This window comes from Spinacia oleracea, chromosome 4, assembly GCF_020520425.1.
Source record: "Spinacia oleracea cultivar Varoflay chromosome 4, BTI_SOV_V1, whole genome shotgun sequence".
In the NCBI taxonomy this organism is placed as follows: Eukaryota; Viridiplantae; Streptophyta; class Magnoliopsida; order Caryophyllales; family Amaranthaceae; genus Spinacia; species Spinacia oleracea.
In genome coordinates, this window is record NC_079490.1 from 57,289,461 (window position 1) to 57,300,255 (window position 10,795).

A 10,795-nucleotide genomic window follows, 5' to 3' on the forward strand; every position below is an offset into this window, starting at 1 on the left:
ATACACACCTCCCCCTAGGTTTCTAAACCCCATACCTTGGGTTTGAGGTATGGGTTTGAAACTCTTAAATTTTTCAAACAAACACATGGTATGGTCTTAGACCAATCTAAACACATACCTCATAACTAAAATCCGCGAACCAAACACCACCTAAAAGCTTTCAGAAAATGTTTTTAATTGGACGGCAAAAAATTCCAGCTATTTGTGCCATTTTGTTTCACTTGAGCTAGAATGAATTGGTTGAGCGTCAAACACTTCAACTCCATTTTACATCAAATGGTCTTTATTCTCTCCTTCAAACTAATATTATCTTTCATTTTCATCTTTCAATTTCTTCCTTTAATAAGCAGATAAAGCTTTTATATTTTTGCTTGAATTTTCTGCCATTTTCATAGCATATAAAATTTTAGAAGCATCTTTCAATTTCTAATTCTCATTCTTCTTTCCGCCATTTTCGAAGCCCGTAACTATCTAAATGAGTTCGTGAGTTTCGTAGTACATTTTCGAAGCATCTAAATGTCTGCCATTAAAAAAAACTTGCATGCGTTTAATAGTGCATATAACCTATTTGATGAAATTACCAAGAGAGTTTCATTAAGATTTAATCTTGTTTCATTAGTGATGTACTAGGTGTAAGAAGGTTTAGTAGAGAACTCGATATGGCAATGTGTTATTATTCACTTTCTCCAAAGCTAGAAATAATGAATTGGAAGTGACAATGGCTGCTTTCTTAAGTGATAATGGGATGTTGAAGCTATTGTACAACATGAAATCATAAAAGTTGTGTATTTTGATTCTAGAAATTGTATAAAATATACTCATAAATATGATCGGAAGAAAAAAAATCACAGGGGCAAAAATTTCTTCATTTTCCACCTCGTATGATAGAATACGGGTTTATCATAGTGTAAGGATGATCAAGTAACCAATTTAGCAGGGGGTATCAGCACATCATAGTGAGCTACCTAAAATTCTATATACATTGGGATAACAAATGAAGTTAATAAGCAGTGTGTATTTTAATTTCAGTATACATGTAACGATCCCATACATTAGAACACAATCTCCTCAAATATAAATTTTATTATTAACAAAATATATCAAATAAAATCTCTCCGTCAAAAAATAAAAATAAAACTCTTTTTTCCCAATTACACTTTGTGCTTCAGAATTCGAACTTCGTTTCATAATTCAACATATCCATAACACGTTGTGGAATAATTCATTCGTCAAGCCTTCACGGCTTATGCTAAAGGGCATGTCATACTAATATTATTATATTGTATAATGGATTGGATTCCATTCAAAACGTTTATAAACTTTTTCTAAAATAATACTATCGTAATTGATGATTTTATAAATATAAAATGTTAACAATTAAAATCATCCACTTTAACGCGAATTATGATAAATTGAAGGATTCAAACGATACAATGTGGGTAAAAGTGAAGGTATTCCACTAACATTCCATTCACCGGTGGTAGCGAAGGCAATGGTGGAGAAAATTGGAACGTTTTTGAAGTTTGATGAAAAATCGCAAGTTCTTGGGTTTAAAAAGTGGATGAGAGCCCTAGGCCGGGTTAGGGTTTCTAAACCTCTAGTTCTAGGTTGTTTCTTTGAATACTAGCTAGGTAAGTCGGTATGGATAGATTTCCGATATGAAGGAGGATTTGTTTTTTGTAAAAGGTGTGGGGAAATAGGGCATGATATGCGTGAATGCACGACGACGTGGGGGAAGATCAGAAAGGAAATAAATAGTGTGATTGTGGAGGCAAGTGATTTGAGGATAATGTATAGGAGGGAAGATGTCCCACTCTACTCAAATAGACTTAGAGGGGTACCAAACTGTGATAAGTTTAGAACAACATAGGTGCAGTTAGGCATATGTCCTTTTCTTGATACATAGGGAATGTTAAGTGACAATATCTAGTCAAGGTGATGATAGTTGAGGTGATGGGTATGGCCATTCTAGTGGCGATGGAGCTGGTCCAAGTCGTAGAAGAAGAAGAAGAGATATGTTTGACTCTCACACTTTGACTAGAAGCTCATCCAATAGCAGTAATCATGGTGACATACAAAATTTCGAGGCGTGGACGGGGTATGTAGGGAAATGCAAGCAAGTGATGAAACGGGAATTTCAGAAAGCAAGCAAGTTCGCCGGAAAGCATGGAGTCCCAATGGAAGAAGATCTGAAAGGGTTGGAGAATGAGGTGCCAAACTGGAGGAGCGACGTGGCAAGCAAGCAAGGGAAGATTAAAAAAAGCGCGCAATACGAGAAAGTTACATGTCAGCATTTACGTGTAATGAACAAGGGTAAGTTTATACGTAAGCGTCGTAAATACTATTATGGGGTATTAAACGTTTACCTCCCAGAAAACACGGGGCGGGTAAGTTCACAGATTCTCTTTTTTTTTCACGCAAATCGAGTAAGGTTAATATAGGTCATTCTTCTTCTGGGAGTGCATTGGGCAGAAAATTAAAATGCTTATTTCTGAATTATTTACAATTAAATCCCAACCAAATAACCCATTCAACTAACCCCCAACCCACTACGAATAAGCCTCAACCCACTACAAATACACCCCAACCCACCATAAACATCCCCTCACCACAATATAGTTCCCCTAACTCACTTAAATCACCCAGCTCATCATCCAACACTCCACCATAGAGTATGCGAGAGATGTTTCTAGTTAGCCACTACTAGTCTGAAGATTTGGTCAATCCTATCTCATTTGGCCCAAATCATGATGAGTTTCATACAAACCAAGGGGATTAGGGCCAACCAATCAAGTACCTGTTAGGTTATGATACATATGATATTACATAACTCATGCGGAAACAACCATTAACCCAGGATTACATATTATTTACACATAATCATATAGCATAATTTAGATGCATACTCTTTGTTGCGTGCCCTCCCTAGCTGCGCCCGAACCGAACAAGAACAAGTCTTTAGGACTCCAAGTGTCGTCCCTCCATAGATAGTCCACAGCACGTCCGGATCCGCCTTAAGATTGACCAACTAGAATCGCCCTTAAGGTACTAGAATTTTCGGCACTTTTGAGCAAGATGTGTGACTGAATTTTTCTCTCAAAAACTCACTTTGAATACTTTAAAACTCGTTATAAATTGTGAACCCAGGCCACATATTTATAGGGGTATGGAAAGAGAATTGGAATCCTATTAGGATACGAATTAATTAAACTTAGAATCCTACAAGAACTCTAATTAATTAATTTATCAAATAGAATTAGGAATTTAATCATTAACCGAACTCTGCACGTTTTAGGAATCGTGCATGAACACAAACACTCACGCACACACACACGGCAGCCACGATGGGCCGCCCATGCGCGTGCGTGCGAGCAGCAGCCCACGCAGCGAGGCCTACGCGAGCTACAAGCCCACGCAAGCACCTGCGCGCGCTGCGCGCGCTGTGCGCGCTGCCACAGCCTGCTGGGCCTGGCGTGGCCTTGGCTGTTCGTGTGGCGCGCTTGGCTTGCTGGGCGATGGCCTGGCTTCGTGCTGGGCCCTCGTCCGGCAGGCCTCGTCCGATGCTTATTCGTACGATACGCTTCCGATTAAATTTCCGATTCCGGAATTCATTTCCGATACGAACAATATTTAACATTTCCGATTCCGGAATTAATTTCCGTTTCGAACAAATATTTAATATATCCGTTTCCGGAATTATTTTCCGATTCCGATAATATTTTCGATTCTGACAATATTTCCGTTTCCGGCAATATTTCCGATTCTGGCAATATTTCCATTTCCGATAATAGTTTCCGATATGTACCATGTTTCCGTTTCCGGCAACATCTACGACTTGGATAATATTTATATTTCCGATACGATCCATATTTCCGTTTCCGGCAATATCATCGTTTCCGGAGTATTCATTTCTTGCTTGTGACGATCTCAGCTCCCACTGAAACCAAGATCCGTCGATTCCGAATATTCATAGATGGAGTATTTAATGCCATTAAATACTTGATCCGTTTACGTACTATTTGTGTGACCCTACGGGTTCAGTCAAGAGTAAGTTGTGGATTAATATCATTAATTCCACTTGAACTGAAGCGGCCTCTAGCTAGGCATTCAGCTCACTTGATCTCACTGAATTATTAACTTGTAAATTAATACTGAACCGCATTTATTAGACTTAACATAGAATGCATACTTGGACCAAGGGCATTATTTCCTTCAGTCTCCCACTTGTCCTTAGGGACAAGTGTGCATTTCCTAATTCCTTTGTCGCTCGATGCTTGCTCTTGAACATAAGGTAAGAGTTGTCATCCTTATTATGTCTAGAGGTGTTCCTCGGTTTCAGAGTTCAACTGATCAAATAAACAGATAATCATAGCCTATGATTCATCCGAGCACGGCCATGCATTTCACAGTTTCTAGCTCTCCGAGTGGCCTTGTACAACTTTTAAGCATCTCATCCCGATTTATGGGAGGACAATCCCAATCTTGCGATCTTGAGATTAGACTTCGTTTGATAGGTGATTACCTGAGCGTTGCCTTTATAGCCTCCTTTTACGGTGCGACGGTTGGTCAACGTCAAAGCAACCAGTTCTCAAACAAGTAATCTCAAATCACTCAGGTATTGAGGATTTAGTGTCTAATAATTTAATGAAATTTACTTATGACAGATTTTCATCTCTTACAGTAAAGTTTCATAGGTCTTGTCCGATACTAATCTTCCCAAAGTAAGTATCTATGCAAATGATTATGACATTGCCATGTCCACATAGTTCAAGAAACAGAACTACTAGTCATCTTGCATTCTAATCGTCTAACGTTTTCTATGCGTCCAATTTTATAGAAAACTCCGACTAGGGACCATTTTCAACCTTTGACATTCAAGTTCACTTGATAGACATTTCTTAGTCACAGGACTGGTCCTGACAGTCTATCTTGAATATTTCGTCAAATTTGAAGGGACTCATCATTTAATACTAAACCAAGATTAAATGGAATATGAAAATACATTTCATATATGATAAATGTTCAACCCCAATGTTTTACAACCATGGGCCTCTAACCCATCTTTAAAACATTTCATGGAATTCAAAGCTATGCTTGATTTCCAGTGCTACAACGTGAGTGTTGCTTCTCACTTGTTGCATAGGTTTAGTTATCATGCTTTGCCAATCTTAATATCCTTTTCATCGAATGTTCTTCGAGATATGATGATAAGATCTTTTCGAGTTTGTTTATTATGTGATCTAGTCTTTCTTACTTCGATGGTGGTTTTACTCATTTTGCAATGAAGAACCATCAAGTTAGCAGACGTTTTTCTTGCTTCAAGAGTGGTTCTACGCATTTTTCAATGAAGAACCATCAAGCCAGCAGATAGGTGATCTACCCAAGTTCAGTGAAGAACTTTAAACAACCCTGTTTTATTGCTTCTTAGGCAATAATTACTTTTACTTCAACTTTATAGGTTGCTAGTGATGCTTTGTTTGGAATTACTTATCCAAGCAGTTCACAGATATGTGGAAGACTTTCCAGCTGTATCTTAGAACATAGAAATTATTATTTTAATTTCCCACGCAACAACTCATGGTCTCCAATCCATGTTGCCATTTCAAAACACGATGCTCTATAGCTCGTCCTTATCAATGGTTAACTCCAAAGGGTCTTGCTTGATCCTTTGCCAGTGTTTATGCGTGTAGCATCAATATTTAGCATATCTTTATTTCCTTGAATCAAGAACTATTCCTATGTACTATTTCAAGTACCATAAGTATTCTTGATCTCAATCTAGTTGATCTTCACTTAGATCAATAGAGATTGGTATATGTTTGTCATGCCTAAAGTCATACGATACGTTTTTGGCGATCCTCATATTATATCATACATGATAAATTCTTTTGCAGAATAATTCCCAACTGAATTCTATTAATGTAACTTTAGCTTATCTAGTTTCAGTAGATACTAAATCCAGCTAAATTCTTTGACATATAATATAGGTTAAGAATCTTATTTAGATCCTTTGATGTTTAACTTAGTAAATGCTTATACATAGTTCAAACATTCTTTACTTAGATTTATTCACATGGGTCGAATATCTCCAATGGAGACTTTCGTGTTTGATTTAGTAAATGCCATTACTTAATCCAAAACAATATCATAAGATCTTTGTAAATAGATCTTAATACCCAGTATGTACTAAGTTTCGCCATGGTCCATCATTGATGAATAATTTCAAATCTAAGTCATTAGCATTTGAATGTTATTTCACAATAGAGAGATATGTGTGTAATACACATAGGACCAATTAAGTTTTAAGTACTCCCACTAAACTTCTTATATATCTATAAGAATCATGTATATTTTATGAAACTAAAATGCTTATTAGCTTCACTTAAAATACAGTTCCAATTCCCAATTGCTTGCTTAAATCTGTACTTAGATTTTATAAGCTAGCTTTCCTTTTCAAGCATTTATTTGGATCCACAAATTCTATGACATACCATGTACATATTATATTCCAACATTTGATTGAGGAATACGTTTTGTCATCCAATTGCCATATGTACCAATATGCAATCATTGCTTGAATTATAGACTTAAGCATTATGATTTTGCATGAGGTTTCAACACAATCCATGCCATGAATTTGCTTGTAACCTTTAGCAACTAATCTAGCTTTGTGTGTGAACACAATTCCATGTTTGATGGTTTTTATCCTTAAAACAAACTTGCAACCAATAGGTGTGAAACTATTCTTGCAAATCAACAAAATTTCAATTTTGTCATCAAAACATTGAGTATGTTTTATGGCCTTTAACCAATTAAACATATAGTCTATATATGGCCTCTAACCATTTTAGGGAATCTGGGTTTCGTCATAGCTTTCTTACAAGTCACTTCTTTTAGTTTGACTGCAAGTTGTAGGTTTCTTTACTATCTAATAGAAGAATTGCATAGTTTCAGTGACCTGAACTCCATGTTTCTTCACTATCTAATAGAAGAATCTCATAGTTCCAGTGACTTGAACGCTAGTCCTACTAGGGTATAGAACATCAAACAATATAATATCAATAGCCACTTGAAAGTCCTTTGAATATTCTATTCTCCTTGAAGCACTTGTAAAGTCTTCTAAGAGATGTCTATTCTTTAAAAGCCACTTCTAAAGTCCTTAAAGAATAAGTTCGGATTTTCTGAAGCACTTCGAAAAGCCTCCGGAATGTCCGTTTATGTTTGTTGTTCGCCTCGAAGACTTTCGAGGTCTATTTTCTCCCACTTGTCATTTTGGAAACGAATCTCCAAAAGGACATCATTTCGAGCAAACAAACATTATGTTCTCAAAAATTCGTGGTAGAAACAATACCCTTGTGTCTCATTTGAATAAATCACAATGAAACATATATCTATACTTGGGCCTTAGTTTGTTGAGTAACAAACACTAAGCTCCCACTGAGTTTAGCAACTCTCTAGATATATATTATCGAAAAGATATTCTGAAATTTCTTTTCTATAGCTTTGACGAATTTAGTTTAGTTTGGTGGTAGTTGAGCATTTTGTTTTAGAAATTATAGGAAAAGTCTTTATGATTCATCATTGATCGAATCAAGTACTAATTGACTTCGATTATTCCAACGTAGATATGCCATATCTTATGGAGCTAGTTTGTGAAATTACAACACACAATCATTGATGATCATATTTTGTCTCAAGTAATCATCAACATGATCTAACCTAGATCTTTATGATTTCTTGCCAAGTGGATTTTATACTTCTATCACATTTGAGTAAATAAACCTATATTCACTCAAATCCATGTGAAATAATAAAGTCATAAAACCTTTCTTTAGCTTTGAACTCTATCGTCTAGGCGTTCTAACAATAGTTCATATTCTTTGTTACTTTCAACAAGTAAGACTAGCTTGTCTTAAGTTGATCTAGAAATCAACCAACTTTCAAAAAGTCCATCAAAATAGAGCTTTTGAATGTTAACTTGTTGATATGGTCTAAGCAACAATGCCAAAGATTAGTGGAACTCAAACCAAGGGTTTGATTTGAACCTAGTAAAGTTCTTTAAAGAGTTGTTTGTTTTAATCAAGCATATTGACTCAACCTGTAATTGACCATTTCATTCAAATAAACAAACAAACAAGCATTGTTTTTGTTCTTCTGAATGTGAGTCTTTCTGTGTTTGAAGCAGAAATTTAGGTATGCTGATTATGGAACAAAATAGCCATTAAGTTCCAGCCTTTGAAAGGACTTAAAACAAACTAGATGACCCTACAACTAATGTAGCATTGCCATGCTTTATTTCCCACTTGTAGGTCATTAGTGTATCCTAGCTTCCATTGTTTGAGTTATTACCGAAGTAAGAACCTCAAGCGGTATATGATACCAAGGAAGTTTGATTGCTAGGTTACTTCTCTTTAAACATAAACTTATAGGTAGAAACGGAATCGTAAATTCCTTTCATTTGTTCCTCGTTTTCCTATTTCTTGTACCCTTTCTTATAGTCTTAAGAATTGAATTCTTTAGTGTTGACTTTTATACTTTGTTAGACATGTCCAATGTCACCAACAAGGTTCTTTACCATTTTAATTTATGTTGAATATTTTGTTTCAACTAGATGATCTTACTAGAAGCTTCTAAAGTTCTCTAAGCATCGATCTATTCGAATGTCTAGGGACTAGACTCATTCGAGAATTAAATGGACAAAGATATTAGGTTGTTAACCATTGGTAAAGCTGAGCGTATTAAACTCAATGCTTTATGATCTCAAAACTACATTGTATTTTGAATTCACAAGCACCAATTGGTTTGCCATTCGATTTTGATGTTCGAAAACAACCATAAAAGTCGCTATAAGAAACGTACATTTTAAATTGCTCACATCTCTCATTTCCGTGAATCGTTCTTGGATTCACTACCAATCGAGGAAATTTACTGTTACCTTTCTAAAAGGATTTACTGCAGTGCAAGATATTTAATTATAAACAATAATTAAAACATACATTGAAGCATGCAAAGTCTAAACATTTATCATGAGTAATAACTTGAAAATTAAAGCAATCATGCAATTTCAACAAGTTATTAGCATTTTATTCGAATTTATTGTTCCGGCAGGTGTGAATAAAATGATTCCAAGATCCTAAAATCATTGAAGAACTAAGCACAGTTTGTCGACTTAATCCTAAAACATCTTAGGTAAGCAAAAGCCTTTTGCTAATAGTCTAGAAACTACTCTTGGTTGATAGGTACGTCTAAGAACTTATTAGGTAAACCTATCGATTTTGCCACGACATAAAAGGACTCCTTACTTATATCGTTGAGTTTCACCAAAACTAACATGTACTCACAATCATTTGTGTACCTTGCCCCTTTAGGACCAATAAGTAACACCTGCTGAGCGAAAACTATTACTAGATTGATGTAAAGGATATCCAAGCAAGTGTATATTTTGGCATGGCACCTTTTAACTCAATTTTTAAGTTTGGAACTTAAGGCTCTTACTATGTTGGTTAGATTTTAAGTGAACTAAAATCCTTAATCATGCAACATAATCAAGCCACAATCTCATGCATAATTAAGACATATTTAAAGCAATAAATAACTTAAAGCATGCATAAGATAAATGTGATCTAGTATGACCCGACTTCATCTTGAAGCTTTAACTTCAAAGACCGTCTCGAAAATCTCCGTGGGAGGCACCATTTTCTTCAAATAGGATAAGCTATAATTAAAACTAATTACAACTATTTGATGGTACGCAGACCATATTTGAATTGAAAAACAACTTTGGTACTTTAGACCAATTACATTCAAATTAATGGTACGCAGACCATATTTTCTATCCTATTTGGGCCATACTAGTCACTTCATAACCTGCAAAACAGTACATTTACAATATATACCATTCACCCATTCATTATCATGAATGGCCCACATAGCTGGTTAGTAAAACACATTATGCATCACGTAAACATTTGCAGCAATTAATCAAGGGCACCAATAATCTACCAATTATTCAATCCTTATTAATTCTAATCAAGTTGTTTTAACCTTAAGGATTTGTAGACCTAATCAAGAGTTTTATGACTAAAAGGGCTCCCACTTAAACCAATAAATTCATATGCTTTACTAATTTTAAACATAAAAATGTATTTCTAGTCTAACCGGAAACATACAAATTTAATTAAAATTTAAAGCTCATATAAATTTATGATTGAATCCAAAAGTTTAATTTAATTTCAGTCGTATTTAAATTAATTCATGATTTTAATTTTAGTAAAATAATTAGAATAAATAAAATTTATTATAATTACAATATTCAAAATTAAAATCCAAGAAAATAATTTAAATTATTAATTTTAAAATTAATTAAAATTACGTGAACTGAAATTTTCAAATTAAACATTCAAAACGATCTAATCGTAACGCAAACACCCTACGCATTGCACGCCCATGGGCCGCACGCACACAGCCATTGCTGGCCATGTGCGCGCAGCCCATGCGCTCGTCGCATAGCTGCTGCATCTCCCATCGCAAGCCATCGCACGCTGTGGTGCTTGCTGCGCGCGCTCCATCGCTCGCTGTGCGAGCGAGCCATTGCTCGCTGTGCGCGCGAGCCATCGCTCGCTGTGCGCGCGAGCCATCGCTCGCTGTGCGCGCGACATCGCTCGCTGGGCGCGCGACATCGCTCGCTGTGCGCGCGAGAAATCCTGGGCGCAGCGCTCGTGGCACGCGAGCTTGCGCTCGCTGCGCGCGAGGCTGCGCGCTCTTGCGCGAGACAGTGCGCGTCGTGGCGCAGCTC